General features: G+C 39.5%; 1 protein-coding gene across 2 annotated transcripts in view; it reads left to right on the top strand.

The window, feature by feature from the left end:
• Positions 1-3352: 3352 nt before the first annotated feature.
• Positions 3353-12889, top strand: part of sema3gb (sema domain, immunoglobulin domain (Ig), short basic domain, secreted, (semaphorin) 3Gb) — a 33190-nt gene continuing 23653 nt past the window's right edge. Inside the window, exon 1 of one of the 2 annotated variants that reach the window (XM_077223532.1) lies at positions 3353-3757. The gene's annotated coding sequence lies outside the window, so the exon portion shown is untranslated. The remainder of the gene's footprint in view (positions 3758-12889) is intronic. The other variant, XM_077223531.1, reaches the window with a different exon arrangement.

The following is a 12889-nucleotide window of genomic DNA, read 5'->3' as shown; positions in this document are numbered from 1 at the left end:
TTCTAATTTGGGACCTTCTTGGCCGATAAAAGGCAGAAAATGACTTTTTAGTGCTTGTGGATTGTAGACAACAATCTCCATAGTGCATTGCAATGCTCAGCTCCGCAGACCACTCCCTCTACAGTAGCTAGCATAAGGCCGTGTGTCCACCAAAGCGTTTTTTCACGCAGCTGGCCTATAATTCCAATTGTTTTCAATGGGAGCGCCGCGTTTTTTAAATGCCATGAGTGTAACGAGGCGCTGAGCGTGTATTTAACGCTCTGGCGCTGAGCGCCCGGCGTTTTTTACTGGTCGCCGAGAGTTAAAACTATTCAACTTTGGGTAAAACGCTGCTCTCAAAACTGTCACTTTTTACACAGTTGTCCAATCACAGTGGAGGAGAGGCGGGACTAATATCACACCGACCAACTGTCACAACATTCATTCTGTACAACGACATCAACCAGCAGAGCTAACCGAACAAAATGGATGACAAATAAATTTTAAGTATGAAACAAATTATCTACGAAATCAGTTACAAGTAAACAGTGCTGCAGATATTCTGTATCATAGCAACGAATCGTCTCAACTGAAAAAACGCAGCGCTGCCAAAACGCTCTCAAGCGCCCACAGCTAGGCGTTTTCAGCAGAGCGTACAGCGTTTTCAGCCCGCTAAAAACGCTTTGGTGGACACACGGCCTAACTCCAAGATATTTGTGCAACGAACCTGCCACGTTAGCGTGTTAACAAAATGAAAATAAACTTACTTTACAGAAAGACGACCATTTGACCCTGTAGGCTTTGGCTAACATTGTCAGTTGACCTTAGGTATTCTAAAGTTGGTCTCCAGGACGCCGCCATCCATATGGGGTGCATAACTCGGGTGAGCAACAACACACACGTCCGTGTCATCCTCCGATTCCGTAATTTCGTCAATTAGAAATTGGCATCGCTGGAATTCTCAGCAGCAGACAGACTCTTGTTCTGTGTCCATTGCGCACAGTGAGAGCACAGGCACCACCAATCTGACCCAGCTCGAGCCATTGTGGGCTCCTCGTCTGCTTGCAGGCAGATCGTCTGCATCGGCTGTGTCGGCAGCAGCTTCAGCCGCCTCCAGTTCCTCCATAGCCCTCAGCTGCTCGTCGCTATGCTGTGGCTCATAAAGGTAGCCACGAACATCCATTTCTACCATAACTTCGCCAAATCCAGAACCTCCATAATGCATCCGTTTGCGTATTCAGTACCTTCGTCCATATTTTCAAAAAGTTTCTGCCGGTGAAATCAAACGCACTGGCACTGATCTGATAGGTCTGTTAGTGCATTAGGTCCAACCCCCTATGGGCGGGTTTGAAAGGGTGGGAACTAGTGCTTGTAGTCTTTAAAGAAATCCCCCCCCCCCCCTTAAATTTCCTCCTACAATGACGTAAAATGACGATTTTTGCGTCATTGTAGGAGGAAGTGAAAAAGGTAAATAGAGGATTTCTCTCGTCTCAGGGGAAAATGAAAGAGTGTTGCACGACCATTCAATAGTATGACTGGATTTCTAACAATGGAAATCTTAATGCAAATGGGTGGAGTGACCCTTTAAAAAAGGCTTCTCGAGCAAGGAAAAAAATGTAGGGCGGTACTTGATTTTGTCCCTCGGGGGTTGATCGGACTTTTGTGGTTTGCTATTGCTAAGATCGTAGGCCTATTTTGCCGCTTTTCCACTGGATGGTACGGCTCGGTACAGCTCAGTACGGTTCGGCGCGGTTCGGCCTCGGTTCGCTTTTCCACTGCATGGTACGACTCGGCTCAGCGCGGCACGGCTCGGTTCTTTTTAGCTCGGTTGCTTTTCCACTGGAGTTAGTACCGCTTCAAAGTGGGTGGGATTATGACTGATCGTTATAGTTTATCCGCTCCTCGGCAACCAACAAGAGGAACGTCTGCACTTCTCGTCCACTGACCACGATTCAGCCATTTCTTTTTTGGAAGTTTTTTTCTTCAAGCAAGTAGTTTTAAAACAGGTGCTACAGCGGTGGCTGTTACTGGCTATTTAAATCTAGCGGGTTTGATGTCTCGCAAATACAATGACGCTGGTAGTGACGATTCTGTCTGACCAATGAGTGATCTACAGTGCCCCCACGTCACATTTTAGTATCGGTACGGTACGCTTGGAACCTCAACAGAGGTGGTACCATTTAAAGCGAGCCGAAGCGAGCCGTACCGTACCGTACCATGCAGTGGAAAAGCGCCACAAGTGAGCCGTGCCGAGCCGAGCCGAGCTGTACCGTACCATGCAGTGGAAAAGCGCCAAAGCGTGCAGTACCGAACCGAACCGTATCGTACCCTGCAGTGGAAAAGCGCCATTTGTCTTGCCCTCGTGCCAATAAACACGTCATATAGAGATGTTTGAAGAGGGAAGGGAAGAATTGTCAATTTTGATATCATGGGACTGGGAACTAATAAAATTAGAAGTTAGGCATTTCAAGAGCAAAACCCCACCTGCTTGAATCTGTTACAATTATGTGACATGATTAAGTGATAATCGCTTACATTTTTGTCCTTAACATCTGTCACCACAACACATTTTGTTGGTTTTGTATTCCTGCAGTTGCACTTGTTATTCCTGCCACAGTACAATCTTATTGGTCTAAAATCAGCTCAGCATGTAGGCTACAAATAAAAACATCTCTGGATCGCTGAGATTGTACCCTACATCACACAGCAAATTCACGTTCATTGTTGACAGACGAATTACTCGAATCACACCAGAAATCAGCACAGCTACGCTGAGATTTTTTTCTCACTGTTCAGCCGATAAGTCTCATGTAAAGCTACAAAAACACCAACATGTAATTACTTTCACAGTCAGAGGTAAAACCACCAATAATGCAGCTTATTCTGTCAGGTTATGTTTTCAAAATAGGCTTCTCCAGTGCGCTATTAGAAACAACAGAATTTATCTTGACATAATTTTAGACCCAAATGACAGGGTAGATGTTAATCTTTTCCGAGTTATATTAATTTCAGCATATCTGCCGTTAGAAGATAAGACTATTAGCCTATCACCAGTAGCCTATGTCAGATCCGCTGACAGAAACCCGCTCTGTTTCAGATCAGAGAGAATTAAATATGAGGCCTCACCAGAGGTTTATTATAACCCGTGCAACCTGACACCAATGGTAATAATTCTAAGTTAATAAGACTCGGTATTGGGAACTCCATGTATCTTATAATTAATGATTCCCTCTTTGTAAGATTAACTAAGAGGCCTGGTTTATTAGCTGGATGACAATCCCTCACTCAGCGCCTCAATCAGGCAGCGGGGGCTCCGTGCAGTGGAGTGCTGGCAGGGAGCTGGTTAACACTGACACGGCTGGCTGGTTTTAATAGGGAGGTAGTGGAGAGAGGGCGAGGTACAGCTCACAGCACAGCCGACACCTGCAAACACTTGACAGGACTCGTACAGAGAGGGAGCGCGTCTGACTCTGGAATATTAACGGATTTGCCCCCTTAAGATATTTTGAAAATGACAGTGCGACTGGAAATGGGAAAGTTTGTTTTTTTGAGCTCCGCGTAATTCTCAAAGGGTAACCGGTTTCTGAACGCTAGCTAGTTTAACTGCGGCGACTAGAAACTTTGGCAACTGAGAAACAACGAAGAAAGAACTTAAAAGACTACAAGCAAATGGACATTGACGCGTTTATGTGTGTGTTGTGACTGTTTTATCCCGCGTATCGGACAGCTGTGTGCCACGGAATGTAACATCTTCCATCTTAAGTTACCTGGACAAGAAGTAAGTGGCTCCTTAAAGAATGAAACATTGACCAGTATGTTTGTTTGACTGTTGCTACGGTATGTTAATTTTTTCATATTAGATTTCTTTGTTTACGTTATGTCACGTGTCTCAAACAGTGAGGTGCCTAACAAGACATCACTTTTAGGGCATCATCACGCGTAGATGATCCCCCAAAAATGCATCTCACACAGAGAACGCATAAACTGTAAAAATGAAAAGATATTTGAGGTTTCAATGTTCAATATACTGAGAGCAGGAACCCCTTTAAAAAAGGATCAGTACCCTGAGTAATTTTCTAAAATCGGACCCATAAGTTGTCAAGTGTCTTCCTATCTTTCATTTTTATACATATTCTTACAGTATCTTGGTTAGCAGCTTACTGCCATTGTCTCAGGCTCAGGGGTCCACAGGGTCCTTCATCTTCAAGATGCCATGAGATTCTCACATCAGCCTTCACTGTCCACTTTACACCCACATGCCAAAGTTGCTCAGGAATTGTCAGTTTTCTGTTAAAACAAACTCAATCAGTAGCAACTTTTGAGGACCATGAGGTGACATTTCTAAATTCACAATATATGTCCACGGCTCAATTTATTATTCATTCGGAGCACTAACTGAAAAAGCAATGCATTATGGATCATAAGGTAAAAGCATAACAGATCTAAAATAATATCAGATATAGTCATCTTAGTCCCTATAGCCTAAATTGCAGATATTTAATACTAAATTTAGCATAGAATAGCATATGGATTGATTTTTTATTTACTACTACAAATAGTTGCTGCTTTTTTTTAGCTTTTTTTGTAGTTGGTACACAGGTCAGGCATTATAAAAAAGGCTAAAACTAATGAATTTGTGGTTTATTTGGACCTTTAATCAGTTCTTTGATTAATTTGTAAAGTTGTCTGTAACTTTATCTGAAATAGTGCCCTGGCTGTTCAACATTTGGGGGTTTCTGGTACGTTGGTTTCAAACGTCAATGCTTGAGATCCAGCGCAAAACATGAAAATGCTCTTAGTGGTTATGATTTTTAAGCTGTTTTGAAATTCATGTTTTTAGCTTGCAGCAGTTGAAATATTATCATTGCTTTGGAAACTTAAGAATGATTTTTTTTATGCTAAGACCGAGATGATGAATAAGGAATTGATTAGTAACTGCACTTTATGTGCTCATGGGTGCAATTAAGTTAGAATCATTAAATGCACCACATGAAGACATTTATGCAAAAAAAAAATTGTTACCTTGACCCTTGTACTTAATGCCTCTTCCATGTTGTTTCTCTGCCATATTTGCATTAAGATGTTTTTGTTATTATTATTTTTTATATCTTGTTATATATCAAGCAGATGACCCTGATATAAAGATGGTCTGTTTTAGTGGTGTAGAATTTTCACCAACCCGTTGAAGTTATTCAAAACCAACCTGCCCCTTGAAAGACCTGACAGTGGAATTCTGGGATCCATGTGGATTGTGTCTCATCAATTATTGAACAGTTATTGAGGGAGATGAGGAAAGAAGGTCTGAAATCGATTGAGAAGCATCTTGCCCTAAGGGGTTCACTAGATCTGCCTTTATTTTGGTATTGTTGACAGGCCTTAATGAAATATTAATCTTGCCAATCGTAGTATACACTGTACACTGGCTTACCTAGAAGCTGTGCAGTCCATACTAAAATCCCTTGCTTGTACCATCTTATAATACAGGCGTTTTTTGTTGTTGTTGTTTTTTTACAGTAAAACCATGTTAATTCAAGGGTTTTAGTTATTGATGTAATTGTGAGGTTTTACATAAGTGCATTTGTTCACTATATAGAGATAAACTGGCCCCAAAACTTATTTGTACACTTATTAGAGATATCAAACCACATGGCATTGCGAAAAGTAGGCTAATGCTTAGCCATATTTGTGATTACTAAACCAAGTGGTGTCAAAATGATTTTTATTAATGTATGATGTCAGTTCTCCTCAAGTTTACACAGGTTTCTTACACAGGGCTCAGACTACCGGAGTTTCATGCCAATTTATGCCTGATTTAGCCCTCCCGACACTCGGGAGATTAGATTATCTGTAAATGCGAGTCGTTTACAGATCAAATCTTAAACCTCCCGATCTGCTTGCAGACGCACCGTGGCCACCCCGACAATATCAAACATGTTTGATATTTAGGATTTTAAATCGGGATGATTATGACTATGATTACCTGCACAATAGCCAATGAGAGACATGTCTACAAGGAGACTGAAGTGACGGGACTTTTGAAATGGCGACCGCGAAACAACAAGCACCTGTATGAGTCCAGTGGACATCGGAGATGAAGGAACGGCTGGTCAAAATGTGACAATACGGCTGTTTTATCTCACTAAGACTAAGTATTGATACATCAAGTTGCTGCGACAGTATCCATTTTGTTTGATCCGCTGCCCCGTGAGATTGCGTGAGGTGTTAAATCTGGCTTTTGGGCCCAATTCTCCCCTTCCGACAATCTTTCGCAAGTAAAGTTCCGATTATCTTGATGGTTCTACAGATTATTTTAACAGATTTTCCTGTGGTGTGATGTGTGTTAAGAGTGATTGAATCTGTTCAGAAGAATATGTTCAGAAGCAACCACACCGAATCTGGTCAGAAGCAACCACACCGATCTCAAATCATAAATATCTAACATGTTGAATTTTATGTTCAAAAATCCTGTTGTGTTGGGAGAACTCTGAGGACAAGCGCATGCACTCTGCAGATTGTCACATGGAACGAAACGATACACAATCAGAAAGAGCTGACGAAAGATGAAAGCATTATATGACTTCATCCAAACCTTTTTCTTTTTTCCCTGCTAATTTTCTGTAAAAAGCAGTCCAAACACTATTGTCGCCATTTCTTTTTGCCCGTCGTTTGCAATTTTTGTTTAATCTAAAGTCACGCTTGACAGTGACTTTTTTTCTTTTTTTCTTTTTTTTTTGATTTCGCGTGTTCACATAGTCAGGACTCTGGTTGTTTTTGAAAGAAATCTGTTAGTGTGTGGTTTGCTGTCTTGGTCTCATCGGTCAAATCTAGGAATTTTTTATTGCTATGTGGTCTGATAAGATTAAAAAAATCTTTTAGTGTGGGCCAGCCTTTAGCTTTATAACCACAGATGCAGTTTTTTTCTTAATTTTAAACAGTATATGTATTGTTTTATAAATTAAAACATGTCAAAATGTTCTCTAAAATAATTCCACTTAGTTTTATGCTTTGTTATTTAATGCAATGGCTGCTATATTTCTCTTACTGACAAGTTTTCAAGATGTTTTGCATCCAAGTTTATCCTTTCTTAATAGTTTTTTTCCTTTTCCTTGTCATGAGGATGAAGAAGATGATAGTAATGTTAAAAGACTGAAGTAAGCATTCTAAATTGGTCACTTTGTTCTATTTTGAGCACTCCTTTAAGACATTATGAGGTCATGTTTGGGAAGAGAGTATGAGAGAACTCGAAGCTGATGTCTTTGTTATTAACACACATTGGACATCAAGAAGGGAATCTTTTTTTATTTAAACAGACCTTTAAAGGCACATAAATATTCACACGGATACTTTTCCAGGCATATTTCAAAGAGCCCAGATATGGATAAGTAATACCTGTACAAACCTGTTGACATAATGTTTTGAGTGTGATGGGGAAAATTTTGTTATGAAAACAGAAATAGTCCTTTCATCACTTATAATTTGCTTGACATCAGTGCTTGTCAATGTTTGACTGCCTTTCTTTAATTTTTTTAAATATCCTATATTTTTTTAATTCATTTCCCCATTTCAAACTTTTCAATTTCAGACCATCCACTCCTTAAGTTTACAGAATTGTTTACTAGTTTAAAAATTTCCCCCAAACACTTTTTAGGGAAGTTATTAAAATGACTATTCTAATTGCTTCCCATAACTTATAAATATTAAGGCTTTTATCCCTCTCCCTGTTTTGTCTTAATTCAGGCAAATGATCTTTACCTCATGTTGTTTTTTTTGTGCATTTTGACATTCATTTAGCTTTTTTTGTTCACTCCGTAAATGACACACTTAAATTCCCATTTGTCACAAGTGTCTCACTCACTCACTCACTCTCTCTCTCTCTCTCTCTCTCTCTCTCTCTCTCTCTCTCTCACTCACTCACTCACTCACTCACTCACTCACTCACTCACTCACTCACTCACTCACTCACTCACTCACTCACTCACTCACTCACTCACTCACATACACATACACACATAGAGAGAGATGCACTCATGTATACACTTCTCACTCTCTACAAATACAACAAGCCTCTTGAGACGGTTGTCATGACAGCGTCAGCGGTGCTGGGGGGTCAGAGTGGGGTCAGACTGGACTCTAGGGTTTGGTGGAAGTGATAATTTAGTGATGTCAAGGTGGAAATGGGAGGCATCCACCTTATGAATGAGAGTATTCTTAATGCAGATTGTAAATTATATCTGTATTGTTTTGAGATAATCGGTCACTCATATGCATGATTTGACACGCCTGTTTACCGATTCCCCAATTTTTTGGTCTTCATATATTTATCATATCCTATATTCTCAATGTTCTTTAATGCATCCGTTCAAGCTTCAAAGCAGAAGCACCTGACATGACTTCAGAATGCTGACCCCCCTATACAGCCCCCGTCAGCAACCCCATCCCAGTCCTGGTGCCACATTTATGGAGAAAGGCACAATGCAGGGGCGTCAATAACAGTGAGCAAGAGTGCCTAATCCCTGCAGCTGTCAGCCCTGGGAGAATTAAGCCTCCATTCTGAAGATTCTTGGGTCTTTGCCAATCAAGTCCGCTGATAACCAAACTATCTATTCTCTGGCTGGAGAGCACGGTGGATACAAAGAAAATGAAGTCATCCCATCAGAAGGGCATGAAAGGCTTTGGGGGAAAAAGATGTGGGGTGTTCGTCAGCCGTTCATCTGGTTCAGTGATGCTACTCAAATGTCACACTGTAGTGTCTGGTTGTTCTCAGACTAGCTGGAAAATGTAATGGCATGACAAAAGAATAAAAATAAATGTTGAGTCAAGTGTTGAATGAGAGATGCCAAAAATAGCAAACGGAAACGTGTTACCTAGAGAATTTAACCCTTTCTTTTCTTTGACTATTGGTCACAGTAAGATGATCTTAAGGTAGTTGTAGAACTGAATGGGGTCACAAAGTTATTACATAATATATTGGTTTCATATCAGCTATTGGTTGATATTACATACATTTTTATTTATTTATTGATTGATATTGGATATTTAATTGTGCATGCTCATTTCTTCTATTTTTGCATTTAAATGACCTTTGTCATCTTACACACAAAATAAATCTAAGACTAATAATTTTAATAATGCTGTTAAATGGAATCTTAAGCAAACATTAATGTGAATATACATTTTAATACTGTACATTATAAAGCTATGATGCATTAATTCACTTTAAATGATTTTGTAATTTTTGTTTTGTTTATCTGCTGTTTTCAGCATTTTGTATTGCTTTCAGTATAGATAGATACATAGAATATGCTGAAAAATGTCTGTGCGGTTCATGTAATATTATTATTATTACATTTTTGTTTACTTTTCTATGATGCTTTGGGTTGTCATTTGATCTCCAATGTAAAATATGGGTCCTTTAAGCAAAGTCAATTCTAAACAAATCAAAATACCATTGAAACCAACCACTAATTGATTAGTCCTGCTTTATTCTTTTGATGCAGTGCATAACAACTTTGCATCCTATCATGAGGTCCGCTGGAAAACAGCTGTGAGCTATGAATAGCAGGAGCCATGCTGGTGGGGTAATTGTAGAGGAATTCAGTGTTTATCATGTAAATAAAAAGAAGAGAGGCCATCAAAACAGGTGATGGTATGCACTGGGAGGGCCATGTGCTGTTCGCCACGCTCTGCGCAAAGTCTCTCTAATGCTTCTGCTCTCAATTTGTAACATTACAACACACAAGCACCACTTTCAGGGATCTGGTTTTGCCAAAGGGGAGGGGAGCATTGTGGTGGGGATTAAACAGAGAGACGGGCAGAGTTCATATGTGCGTATGTATGAGTGTGCGCATGGCTTGGGAATGATGGAGTGCATTAATATTGCATGATATAAAAGCGCCTTTTTTGTTATTTCTGAATTAGTGGCTCATTATTTCCCCATTGGAGATAACCTATAATATGTGCCCTGCTGCTCTTTCTCATTGTGTGAGGAAACGGTTGTTGCTTGGTGACTGAACAACACTGCTGATGTGTGAAGGTGAAAATGTCGCCGTGGTTTGGGTGTAGCGGTCACTTCAAAGACACGCAGATAAGATGTTCAGAGCTTAGCGGCCTTTGAAGACAGGAGCCGAATCCGGTTCTTAAGGGTGGTGAAGCTTAGCCAATGACTCCAAAGCTGTCTGCTCCACCCGGTTTAAATGCACAGTGCCGAACCTTCGTGTAGGGGCAGCCAACATTAGAGCTGGAGAAGGGCCACAATTCCCTCAACAGTGGCATGCACTTAGCTCCTTGACACTAGAGAGCATATGTGTGTTCGTGAAAACCTTCCCTTGCTTGCTAAGCGCACAACATGAACTTACTTTAGACCTGGCCCTGAGAAAGCCAATCTGTTATGCCACTTGCCAGTATACTTTAGGGCTGGCTGTCAGCCATTTTTGCATGACAGGTCCAAAAAACATGCATCAAAGTCTACGATGAGTGTATGAAAAAGCAGAAATACAGCATTAAATGTTTATCTACATTAAATGAAAATTCCGTAAAAAAAGGGCCCAATGTACTGTGTTGATATGAAGGAAATGTTGGTATTTATTTTGGAGGTGTCATGCCTGTATTTTAAATTACACATTGTGTTGTGTTTTAGGGTAAAAGTATGCCCGTAAACTTGACAGATAATGTCATAAATATTATTTCCATTCAAATTTGAAATATGTATTTGAGCACAACTAATTACAAATAAACAGGAAGTAAGGCATTGGGTTTGGCTCTTGTCCGACTGTGAGACCAGTTGGCTGATCAGCTAGACCAGTAAAAACCAGCAAACCAGCTTGGGCTAGTTCAAGCTGTTAATTTTTCAACAGGGAAGGTAGAATTTTACTTTCTACTCGAAAGCTAAACTTAAGTCTGAGATCCTGGTAAATGATTATTGTATTTCTTCTGTGGTGGATGTTGAAACATGACCCTCTTGACCCCTTTATACACTTGTTAGCCCCTGGGGGCTGTTTTCCGAGTCAGTGGCAGCTCTATTGCTGAGCTAATGCGTCACGCTAATGAGCGCTAACATTGACAGCAAACCGCATTAGCCCCACCCAGCCTGCGTTCTGAGAGGTGATCGGGTTGACTGCTTCACCTTTGCTTCTCCACCTCACTGCTTTAATTGCTCAGGCTAAAGCTCTTGTTACTTTTCTCTCCTTTTTTCCCCATCTATCTGTTGTTTGCTCAGATGTACCAACTGAAATGGGGTTGCAAAACCTTCAGAGGCCTTGAGGTAATACAAGGTTTGGTCTGTAGAATATGCTTTTGATTCTCACTTTCTTCACAGGAGAATGAAATGTAGCCTGAGGGTTTGGAGGGGATTTCAGAGATTTTAAGTTTCTAGTTCAGCTTGTCATGTAGCCGTATATCTTGGGTGGGGTAATGTAGAGGGGGTTTTCTACATGCACGCATTACATTTGTTATATTGTTTTACTCTATAGTAGTCTGTTTTCTTTAACCATTTTTATTGGTATTACCAAACAAAAACAAAAATAAAATTAACAAATTTTAATGATTGGCTCTTGAAATTGCAAATTAATTATAGGCTCAAAAAATCATTTTGGTAATCCAACTCCAAAAACGCACTTATACATACAATTCACTGCAGTTTCCAGCTGAAATAAACACTAGAGGCAGTAAAAAAATAAGTTTCTTTTTCACACAAATTATTATTACAGGGGCAGATTATTGATTAATAAAGACTGATTTTTATGCGGTTCCTTGCACAATTCAATATTAATATTTTTTACAATGTAAATTTTGATAGCAGGTATTTTTAATTGACAATTTATCACTTCTCATCTAAGAAGTTTCTATTGTTTGTTTTGCATATTTAGGTTTTCTCTACTGCCCTTTGAAAACTAGACTGCCTGTTTCTTATTCAATCTATTGATAATGCAGAAAAGACCTACATTAGAGCAATAATGAAAGAGAACCCTATAAATTAAGACCTATGTAAGAACACAAATGCATACCACTTCTTAATTTGAAATGCTACATATGATACTTTGGATGATTTTATTTCAGCTCTCTGCTTTTTCTATTGAATTAGAATGAGAAAAAATCAGGGGTAAACCTGATTTCTCTACTAATCTAAACTGCTTCATAAGTTATTAAAGCAGACTGCTGTAAGTCATTTTATTTATAAAATGAAAATGATCAGCACTTCTATTAGTATTTATAACATTGTAAAAATGAACCATAGTTAAAGCATGAAGGTTGCATTGCTTCCTTATCCAGACCATTAATGCATGTAAATCTGAATTCAACATCAACAATCACCATCTTTTTTCTAATTTGAAAGGCTTTTATAGCATATCTGTGACAATAAAACACGGTACAAAAGAGTTATGCAAATACACTGAAAATAATTGCACGTTTGTGTGGGTAGCTAATATTTTTTTTATTGCAAAGCAGTCCAATTATTCATCAAGAGAAATAGGCAGTTTAAAAAGCAAATATTCATCAATGCAACACAATTTGGATACCACATGCACTGGCAACTTACGCTGCTTGACATAAATTGTTAAAAAGGGCTAGAGGTTTTTTTGCCGCTTTGAACTCATCTTGACCTCTCTCTGAATGTTGGATAAAGCGCGGATGTGAGCAAGGGCGTGACATATGAGTTACCGATTGTCATGGGAACATCAGGTCACGTATAGACCATCTTGTCTCTTTGAACTTTAAATCTGAATCTGAACATGCACATTGTCCCATGAAAACCTATTTGAACACACTTGCCCAATGAAAAATATTTGTTTTATTAAAAGTGTGAGGTGTACGTGCGATTTCCAAACTTCCGTGATACACACACAACAACCAGAATCCCGTTTATCTCTTCCGGAGAAAATTTAACTGGAATTTTTTTTTTAAATGAGCCTGT

Source organism: Siphateles boraxobius, unplaced genomic scaffold, assembly GCF_051911475.1.
Source record: "Siphateles boraxobius isolate OS27281-9 unplaced genomic scaffold, OSU_SipBor_1 9, whole genome shotgun sequence".
Taxonomy (NCBI): Eukaryota; Metazoa; Chordata; class Actinopteri; order Cypriniformes; family Leuciscidae; genus Siphateles; species Siphateles boraxobius.
The sequence above is the reverse complement of the archived record's forward strand: the minus strand, read 5'-3'. Positions and strand labels throughout refer to the sequence as shown.